The 10486-nt window shown below is 39.5% G+C and overlaps 1 long non-coding RNA gene across 1 annotated transcript; it reads right to left on the bottom strand.

The window, feature by feature from the left end:
* Positions 1–2913: 2913 nt before the first annotated feature.
* On the bottom strand, positions 2914–3802 carry LOC112467541. The gene is made up of 3 exons (XR_003042269.1): positions 3428–3802; positions 3123–3293; positions 2914–3042 (listed from the first exon to the last, which is right to left on the bottom strand). It is a non-coding gene; the product is annotated as an uncharacterized LOC112467541 (long non-coding RNA).
* Between the last annotated feature and the right edge of the window lie 6684 nt (positions 3803–10486).

Here is a 10486-nt window from a genome sequence, read left to right as displayed (position 1 = left end):
CTGAAATGAAAATAACACAATGCCGTTAAAAAAGAAACACATATCGCTGGATAATATTAACTCCGAGAACGACATTTAATCTCTATTCCGAAATTCTTAGCTGCAGCTGTGAAAACTCGATTCGTGCTTATTTTTTCACGAGCCTAAAGTTCTTTTATGAAATCAAGTACGGCCGCGATGAAGCAAAACGATGCGATATCGGGGCCAACGGAGTAAAATTAGATGGCGAGGATTGGAATCTTACAGTGCGGTATATACGGATCCGAAATAAAAACGGAAACGCTTCGGTCGTCTATATATGAAAGATGGTTGCGGTGCAACGCCGCGTAAGAAAATGGCGCTTTAGCATTCGCAAATGGTCGTGTGTCCCATGCTTTCGCGCGACAGAAAACAGTTTCCCCCGAATACATGTCTTTTCTATCTTAATTTGTTAGCATTAGATAAATTAGAAGATGTTTGTATAATTACTAACGCAGCGTGAACTCAATTGCCACACTAATTTTGCAGTCTTTTTACCGCAAAACTAGTGTAGACGTTGTAGAAGACTTTATTACTGTTGTTACGTTTTCCACTCGTTAATAAATAGCGTGGTTGAGATTTTATAATACACCATAGTTGAAATTATAGTCTTCGTACATATGCGTGTGAACAAAGCAAGCCGGTTCCATTTTCCTCTTCACACACGCACGTTCTGCTTACCCTTCGTCATCCCCAACATTAACCCTTTACTGTCTGTTACCTAGACCTCATAATGTCTACATTTGTCATGTTGCATTTACGACGGGAAATATAAGATAATGAATGATAAAGCACTTTATATAATTTCGTTAATCGAAATATTGTGAGCAGTAATCTTACATTATTGTGAGCAGTTCAATCTTACGTCTTCACTTCTACGTACAAATGGACACCATTGCGTTGCGTAACACATTTAGATATTGCAGCCGGAGTATGATTACCCGAGTAGAAATTTATCCGGGCATCCTATATTCAATGCTGGCCCCGTATGGGCTTTACTAAGGCATCCAAAATAAGGGCTTGTCAAACTCAAACCCATTTAGGACCTAGTTTTTGTTTTTAATTTGGGCATGTCTAACTATAGCCCATACAGGGCCCAGTTTGGTCACGATTTTTCTCCTAAGACAATTTAATGTAGGATTTCCTAGTTATAGCCCATACAAAGCCCAGTTTGGTCACAATTTTTCTCCCAAGACAGTTTAATTAGGATTTCCTAGTTGTAGCCCATACAGGGCCCAGTTTGGTCACGATTTTTCTGCCAAGATAATTTAATGTAGGATTTCCTAGTTGTAGCCCATACAGGGCCCAGTTTGGTCATGATTTTTCTCCCAAGACAGTTTAATGTAGGATTTCCTAGTTGTAGCACGTACAGAGCCCAGTTTGGTCACGAATTTCCTTCCAGGACAGTTTAAGGGGATCCTAAAGCCGTTTGTATTACCGACCAAATTCCATATATCTGTCCCTGTATAGACAATGATAGACAAAATTATAGGTTATATTGCATTTTTCACAGATAACTTTTTTGTTTAGAGTCTAAACCTAATTCTGACAACGGTATCAATACATTGTAGAATTTTTATATAAAGCGTTTTCGCAAGTTGACGCATTGTTATATGCAGTTCCTAAAATTATTTTTATTCTCGGTATAAAATCACGTGGAGAATCAACTTTGGAGAAGGATTTTTAAATCCGTAAAGCCAAAAAAAAGATATCTGTGCAAAACAGATGTCGGTATTACAAACGACTTTAAGATCCCCTTAATGTAGGATTTCCTAGTTATAGCCCATATAAAGCCTTTTTGGAAATATATTATATATCCAATTCAAAATTTTATTGCTCTTTTTAAACTAAATTTGTTTCTTAAGATAATTTTTGAAAAATTATATATTTGCGCTGGTTGACATATGTAGACTAAATATAACAGTAACATTAAATTAAGAAGTGGTCTACCACGTAAGGCAGTTGGCTCACGATCCAGAGGTCCCGAGTTCGATCCCACCAAGGTAAGTGTTTTTTTCAGATACGAGAAAATACGAGAAAATATTTATAGTCATAGATTGCATCTTAAGAAACAAATTCAGTTAAAAAATAATAATAAAATTTAAAATAAATAATTTTTATGGAAATTTCTACTCGGGTATAGGCTCGACTTATGAAGCCAACATTGGCCCAAGTTCGGAAAGCAATAAGGGCCCTAGATAAAAAAGCGTGACATTCCGAAATGGGGCCAAGGTGGGCGTCCATACATGGGCCTCAAATAAAGTAAGGAAGCCCTTTCAGGGCCCAGTTACAGCCTAGGAAAAATTTCTACACGGGTAACGCACCCGCTGTTTGCTCGGAGATGTAAAAGCAATACCGTAGCTGTGCATGATATTTCGCACAAAGCGATTCAGAAATATACTCTAAAGAATATACACTGCAGAATATTAGATAAGAAGAAATGCAAAAGATGCTTGAATATAAATAACAAAGCCTATACTTTTTTGTTTTAATATTTATTAATCTCTTATCAGTATCGCAATGTATTGGCATCAATATGGATCGCAACTTTTGGTTAATTTGTGTGTGAAACTGTCTGTATATCATCGTATAAGTGCACGTTTATAAACTGAAAATTTGATTGTAACACAAACAAGTTGCTAGATTGCTACAATTTATCATTCGCTCGATTGACAATTTCTAACATCCCGACTTCATTAGGAATCATGCTGATAATAATTGGATGGACTTGCAACGTTAGTCGTCGATACCACAATTAAGAATTAGATTATCGACTCTAACTCTTAGAATCTTGTGGAATAAAAAAAAAAACATTGACGCATGCCTTGTAAAAAGAAAATAGTGAAATTACAAAAATTACAAGTATAATACACAAGTTGCACATGGTGCAATATAATATAAGGTAAATGTACCAGTGGTCGCACACTTAAGCCACAATTCAGATTGTGATACAAATTTAGCCCATTTAGACGCATGCTTGGTACAAATGACTTGAACCATCTTGAAGCTTAGGGTTTCTAGTTTCTAAAACACATGCAATGTTTATTTTAATATTCAGTCATTTATTATTTATGCCGCGAAAATGATAAAAAAGTCAAATGTACCAGTGTCCGCACAGCCTTTACTCGGTATGTCCCACCCAGTGTCCGCACAATACGATATTTAGGCTGCGGTTCACTTGATGCTACAAATGCTTCGAAGCATTCCTCCTTCAATGAAGAAAGAAGAAGAAGAAAAACGCTTCAAAGCATTTGTGGCGTCAAGTGGACCGCAGCCTTAAACCAAAACATATTCAGCCGTAACATAACCTCTCCATGTAAACAGCAAACAATTTTTCTGATACTGGTTGCACAGATTCAGCATGCACATTAGATTTATTGCAGATATATTATCAACAATGAGTACTTACTTATCAATCGGTTTTCCACACGATATTTTGTTTTCTTTTAATCGAAACACCAGAATTAATTCCGTAGTAACAACTTTGCATCGATCGAAAAACAGCGTGCTACGCGATGTGCGGTTACTGGGACTAGCGAACTTCGCAGGGTTGTACCAGTATCCGAACAGCCGTGACGTGCGAGACCGAATAAACAATTTAAAATAAATGGTAATCCGTGCAGAATCATACTTCAAATTTGTTTGTTATTACAATAACGTATTGTAGATCCCTACACAATTTTTAAATTTGCAATATTCTTCACGAAATGCTTAATAAATTGAAAACATTAAAGTCGTGTGCGGCGACTGGGACGTGTGCGGCCACTGGTACGTTTACCTTACACGTGCATGGATGCTGAACTATTTCTGACTAACGAGACAATGTATTTTGTTAAAAATGTATACAGTGGTAAAATGACTGAATTAAAAAGTGTCGATAAGATCTTAGATAATAAAATCGAACATACAAATAACATACAATGGTTCAGAAATGTGTTAAAAAATGCGCTATTTTTATTTTTTTATTTCGATATAATTTTTCCGGAATTACATTACATAGAGTACAAGGTAATAATCGTAATAAACTAGAATAGACATATGTATAATAGTTTTTAAAACATATTCTAGCTGTAAATAAAAAACGAGTTTTAGTAATAAAAACGGATATATAATTTATAGTACAAATTCGGAATTATATATATGTCCATAAATTCATAAATGCGAGTGTATCGAAAACGTAAGAAAAACAAAGAAAAATTCAAGAAGGGATATACATATATATATTGATTGAGATTTCTCGAGCTGATCGCCGTTTAAGAGAAGAATGACGTGTGCGTGAAAAAAAATACGTGGAAAACGTCATGTCGGTCTAGTTAGTTTCCCGGCCGGTCGGGAAAAAGAATCCGCGACGGCCGGTATTTGCCGAGTTACGAAAGTAAGCAGCTTTAGAAAGTATAGTACGCGACAAGGAGGTGAACGGCGGCCTAAGCCCAGGATCTCGCACGATCGCAGAGTCCAACAGCGTATTTGGATAACGCCAGCTCCGCACGTAGGCGGAGCTTAAAATTAAATTGCGTGGACTTATCCGTACTTTTACTCGTTCACTATTTCTCTATTTCCAATAACATCGCTGATAATAAAAAATTATCTAATTAAAAAAAAAAGAAAGTCTATGCGATCAATAATTAATATGTATAAATATCACAAAATGCACGTAGAAATATTATTTAATTCTGGAATTATTATTTAAACTCACTCTCTAAGCACAATAAAAAAAAAAAAAGAAATAATTAACGCCTTGTAAAATTATGGATAAGAAATAGTGATAGTAATTTCGAAATATTTTCCACATATGTGAAACAAATTGAGAGGAAGCAAATGAGTCGCCGAGGGAAAAATCCATTGAAGTATGGCCGGTACTCGCTCAGTGTTTTCCGTGATCCCAGAGCCTCTTAATATTGTCTGTCACAGCTGGGGGAACATGGCTTTCACTGTTGAGCCCGTGCTACGTGTGAATGTTAAAATTGCGAATCCAATGATCTGCAGAACCACGGATCTAAGATTATGTGTGCGCGCGCGCGGAAGTTGAAAAATTGACGAGGTCAAAAGTTTCAGAAATGGAGGATAAGATGAATGGTAACCATATATTGTAGAGTCAATAAAAGGAATTCAAATATCATCGGAACAAGAGATTTTCAATATCAATTAAACTTGAGGATATGATTATGTCATATCAGTTTACGGTATCAAGTGTTTAAAGATAAAAAAATATATTACGATAAAATTAAAGAAAAAATATAGCGAGTCACGTGATCTTTGGAACTGAAGACCCATCACTCGAGAATCTATAAAACTTCCGAGGATACAGGATCATCAATGGGATGAGGCGCGTGGATCCGTGTGAGAGCGGCCGACACGTAATCGAACGGTCTCGGTTCGATTCCGGCTCTCATCCCATGTATGCCTCATTTTTATGAGAAGTTGATTGGAGAGTTTGAAGGTTATGAGTGAAGGGATATCATGTGAATGGTAACCCGAGAACCTACATCCTTTCTTTTATATATATAGATTTTCGAAATGGGTTTACCATATAGTTGTTTTCTATCAAAATTATGAAATCTAGAACTTTTAAGATCCGTGAATCGCAGAAAATACTAATATGGATATGAATAACAATGGAAAACAAGGTTTAAAACGAGCTTTAAATAGTTCCCATCATTTCTTCCTTATATAAAAGAACGAAAGTGAAGAGCGACGAGGCACAGATTTAGGATTTTAACGATTCGATGTTATCGCGCGCGTCCTAAAAAAAAACCCGTATAACATCGTTGTCCGAGGGAGGAGACCAGTTCATTATTGTTAAATTGCGCTTTGTCGCGGGGCCGATAGGAGAGAGAAAAAGACTGACTGTCGTTTTGCATATAAGCCAAGCCAGTTTCTCACCCCCACTGACCCAGCGACCGAGAGAGAGTCTGCGCTCTGTTGTCGCGGCAAGGCAAGGCAAGGCAAGAGAAGTGGCTGGGATGAGCCTTCCCGTCTCCTCCGCTGCTTCCTGGCTGCCGTTCCTCGATATGTATTCTCCGCAGTCGGCCGCCGTAACAAACGTTAGATCACACACTGGCCCAGCGAGCGAGCCAGAGCTACGGCACGGTCACGTGACAGCGACAGTTGCGTCACATGGTTCGGCCCCTCTCGCCGAGTCTCTCTTGCTGAGCCGACCAACGGGTGAGAGGGGGCCGCCATCTTTGCCCGCTGAGTGAGCGACAATGTGCGAAAATGAGAGAGAGAGAGAGAGAGAGAGAGAGAGAGAGAGAGAGAGAAAAGAGAGAGAGAGAGAGAGAGAAAGAGGGACCGCGAACACACGGCACCAACGATGGACCACCGACATTTTCTTTCGTTTTCTTCCCGTCTTTTCCCATCTGTTACTTTTCTGCTAATTTATTTCCATTGTAACGGTGTGAAAATTGAAAAATATTAATTAAAAAAACTAACATTTCTATAACATAGTGGGACAATGCATAAAAAATGTAAAAAATCTTAGAAAATACGAAGGAAAGTCCAGATACCGAATATTAATTCGTAGACTATGATTTAGAAAATGAAAAAAATTCGCGGAGCTCACAAAATATAAAATTTAATAACGGAGTGGTATCTAAGATTTGCAAAACTGAAAAATTCTAATCGGCCGGTGGATCCGAGGAATCGACGTGGCTGTCATTAATAGCTTTCACCTTTCTCGCAACACAGTTCCGGGAATTCGCCAGAGAGAATGCACAAAGATCAACTCCCGCTAGATCTCTATTCACTGCACTGATCGCATCGGGCGGAAATGTTCGATGATACTATAGGCTTGCGCGGGAAGTACATAGCGATGGGAAGAGGGGAAAAAAAGAAGAAGGTAGGAACGAGTCCAAAGGTTGCGGTAAATAGGTCAAGCAGTCGCAGTCAATGGGTCGCGTTATTTTTCTCCCGAAAGTCCTGCTTTCGTAAGCGGAGAGAAAAGGGAGGCAAGTACGACGAGAAATTTCTCTCTTTCTCTCTCTCGTTGAACTCTCTTTTCCCTTTTTTTTTTCTCTCCCAGCATTCTTGAGAAAGTAGAATCTTTTTTCGTCGATTGACAAACCTACGTCGTCTTGATACTCACACACAGGAAAGAAATCAAATCCAGAAAATACGTACGATGTCGACCGAGTGATCAGCACGATTCAAGCCAGCACGAGAGAGTCTTGCTTCCGGTCACGCCACGCACGCAGAAATCGCGAATCGTGCAACATCGCTCGTATAGGCGGCGCCCCCGTTGGTTCCTCTTCTTTTAAAATGGACGTTTGCATCTTTGCAACACAGTTACCTCTTTTCTCGGCTTCCCATCGTTCCCCGTTTTCCGAATTACTTTTATTTCGATTTTTTTTCTCAACGATATCGTGACAGTTTCTTCGTTCACCCGAGCGAACACGATTATTATTTGAAAACGATATTAATTCAATCCTCTTGAGGCGAATAAGTGAACTCGATCTTACAGGATCCTGCCCGTTACTTTAAATAAAGTCAGATTCCGGAAGCCCCGTTTCTTGCTCCGTACAACAGGCTCGATCTTGATTAAATATAGGTTCTACTGGATTTCTCGTCTCCTTGGATTCCCCTTCCAGCGAAGAATCCAGAGAACTTCTATTAATATCCGCACTTTTTCTTTTGAGTCTTCGAAAAAAAGATAGATTTTGGAAAACTCAAAAGAAAAACTCCTGTCGAGTTTTCTGTCCGCGAGATGGATAAGAACGGCGGGTGGGAGAGATCGGATCGGATCGATTCGCGCGAGATGGCCATTCGCGAGAAACGTTTTAGGCGCCGGACGAACTCCTCGTCGTACTACGGACCGTGACTTGACGCGGAAACACAACCGAATCCGAGAGCGAGCTGCGACGAACGAGAACACGCTCGAGCGCGTAGCCCGTACCGCACTCTCAGTCGCTGCCCCACCACCCACCGCGGATCGCGGCCGCATCCGGCGATGACGATGGCGCGCACTCGCAGCGAGGCACCGTCGCCCGCTGTCATTGGTCGGGCGCCGTTGCTACTTGGGTCGCGATTGGCCGACGTGCGCGCACTCACGCACGCACGTGACACACACAGTAACGCGCGCGAATCACACACACACACGCTCACGCGCGCGCGAAATGTTGCACACTTGGCGGCTTGCCCGCCTCCCTTCTCTCTCCGCCGCCCCCTTCCTCCTCACTCCCTCTCCCCGACGACCGGAGGAACACACGCGCATATCGATATACGAGAGTGCGCGAGCGTGCGCACACATTTTGCACGCGCGCGCGCAATATTTCTACCGTCGTCGGCGTACCGTGCCTATGTACGTACGGTACGGTACGGTACGGAGCGGCGTGTGTAAGCGTTAAAACGCGCGTATACGTGGAGGTAGATTCACTCTCGCCAGCACGATTCCATGACAACAGCCGAACAGGAACTGCTGGCGGTGCGCGCGAGAACCCGCTACTTATGCCACGGGTGGGAAGAAACGGTGGAATCGAGCCCGTGTCGGTTCGCCTTAGGCCTCGGAGCTGCCGCGAATCGCTACGAGCCAATCGCTGCGGCCACGTTGCAGCGCGGTTCAAGCCGGAAGATTGATTCGGTTATGTAAAACCTGCACCGAGCCATAGACGAGATTAGATATCTGCAGAATCTCTCTGCAGATTTTTCAAATATCAGGAAGTCTTATCGGCAGAATTTTTCTGCGCTTTTATTATTTAGTAAAGTATTCTATTTAATCATATTTGATCATATCAATAAGATCATTGATATATCGTATGTGTAATGTGACGTGATATTTATCAACATGTGTTCGTGTTTATTAACATGAAAAAAAATTACAAAGTCGATCTTTCCAAATTCCTAATTGCTGTAATTTTTTTCCTAGCCGCGTATTTTAGAAAGCAAATATCATGCTGCTTTTTCCATACAAAATCCAATATATTTTTATTTTATTTTCTGACTTATATGTATTTTTATATATGATTAATGTTTATCTCGACACTATAGCTACATTAAATTTGTCGAAAAATAATAATTTTGGGCCAATGATTTAATTTATAATTTGATCTTAACGATATGTGCACCTTTCCACACACTGATTTGAGACAAAAGGAGATAAAAGATTCACATGTTTTATTTTTTCCATCCCTATCTGCCCTTCAATTTGCGGCAAAACGCTCGCGATCATTTAATGGCAGAGGCGGTGGCCGAACCTTTGACCCATTTTTCTATCGATCTTGCCTGGTTCTACATCTAGGGCGTCTCGACGGCCGCGGCCCCGGCTGTCGAGATTTCCGCCACTCCCTGAACACGGAGTCCTCGTGCTGACCTCGCGCTGACTCCATTGTATCTATGTTTAGGAATATCTGTAAATTCTTACATTTTGTAAATATAATGACCAGTCGATAGAATAGTTATTTGTGTAAGTCGTGTGTAAAGATGAAAATTCCCGGGTGCGGTTACCACACCCGGGAATTTTCATCTTTACACACGACTTACACTCCCTATTTTATGTTGCAAGTGCCTGGAAAGTGGTCTATCACGCACGCGTAATGGGGCACTTTCCATGCACGTGTTGCATAAAAATAATTCCAATGTGGATTCCAACGTTTATGATGAATTGAAAAGGAAAAAGATTCCCGCAATAAGAAATTAATGATTAATAATATTAATATGTATGATGAGTGTATTATTAGACATGTTAATATTATTCTACTTGAAACAAAATTTATAAAAATAAAATATTTTAAAATATAAAATAAAATAATTGTTAGTTTAAAATTCGAAATATAAAACTTAGCTATATCAAAGATATATTGTTAACGAAAACGTAATGCGATAAGAATATAAAATAATAAATAAATTAAATTTATCACAATTTTATTAATCATTAATGCGATCTTCTAACAGGTTAACTGTGCCTCGCGAAATATTTGGTCTTCCGTGATCAGCCGCGTTTCGACAATGTATGTTTCGTTGAAGAGGGGGGGAGGGAGAGAAAGAGAGAGAGAGAGAAAGAGAGAGAGAGAGAGAGGAATGCTTCATTATCGTGTTACGTAACGCTCGATGATTGCTGAACGAGCATTGGGGCCGGCAACAATTAACATTACAATGATTAAACGATTGAATGAAGACGATGTAAATTGAAAGCACTATCATCATTGAACGAATCTCGTAATTTACTTATAGGTACAAGGATTTTTCTTAAACCTACCTAGACAATGCGATAATTGTATCGTAATCAAATTATGTTACTCATCAGGATATATCAATCTGAATATATCTCAATTTGAAATAGAAAAAAAAATCTTTCTTACAAATACACATTCTAAGTATCTATACTTATCTAGCTGTGTGTGCGCGCGTTAGATATGTGTATGTGAAAGCTTATACATGTCGAACGTGAAATTTATTATCTTTATATATGTATAAAGATATATATTTATATCAAATTGTGCATAATATGGAAAAAAAAATAGATTTTTGATCTGAT

This window comes from Temnothorax curvispinosus, unplaced genomic scaffold (assembly GCF_003070985.1).
Source record: "Temnothorax curvispinosus isolate PA1 unplaced genomic scaffold, ASM307098v1 QBEX01017496.1, whole genome shotgun sequence".
NCBI lineage: Eukaryota > Metazoa > Arthropoda > Insecta > Hymenoptera > Formicidae > Temnothorax > Temnothorax curvispinosus.
Note: the sequence above shows the minus strand (reverse complement) of the source record. Positions and strands in the feature narration are given on the sequence as shown.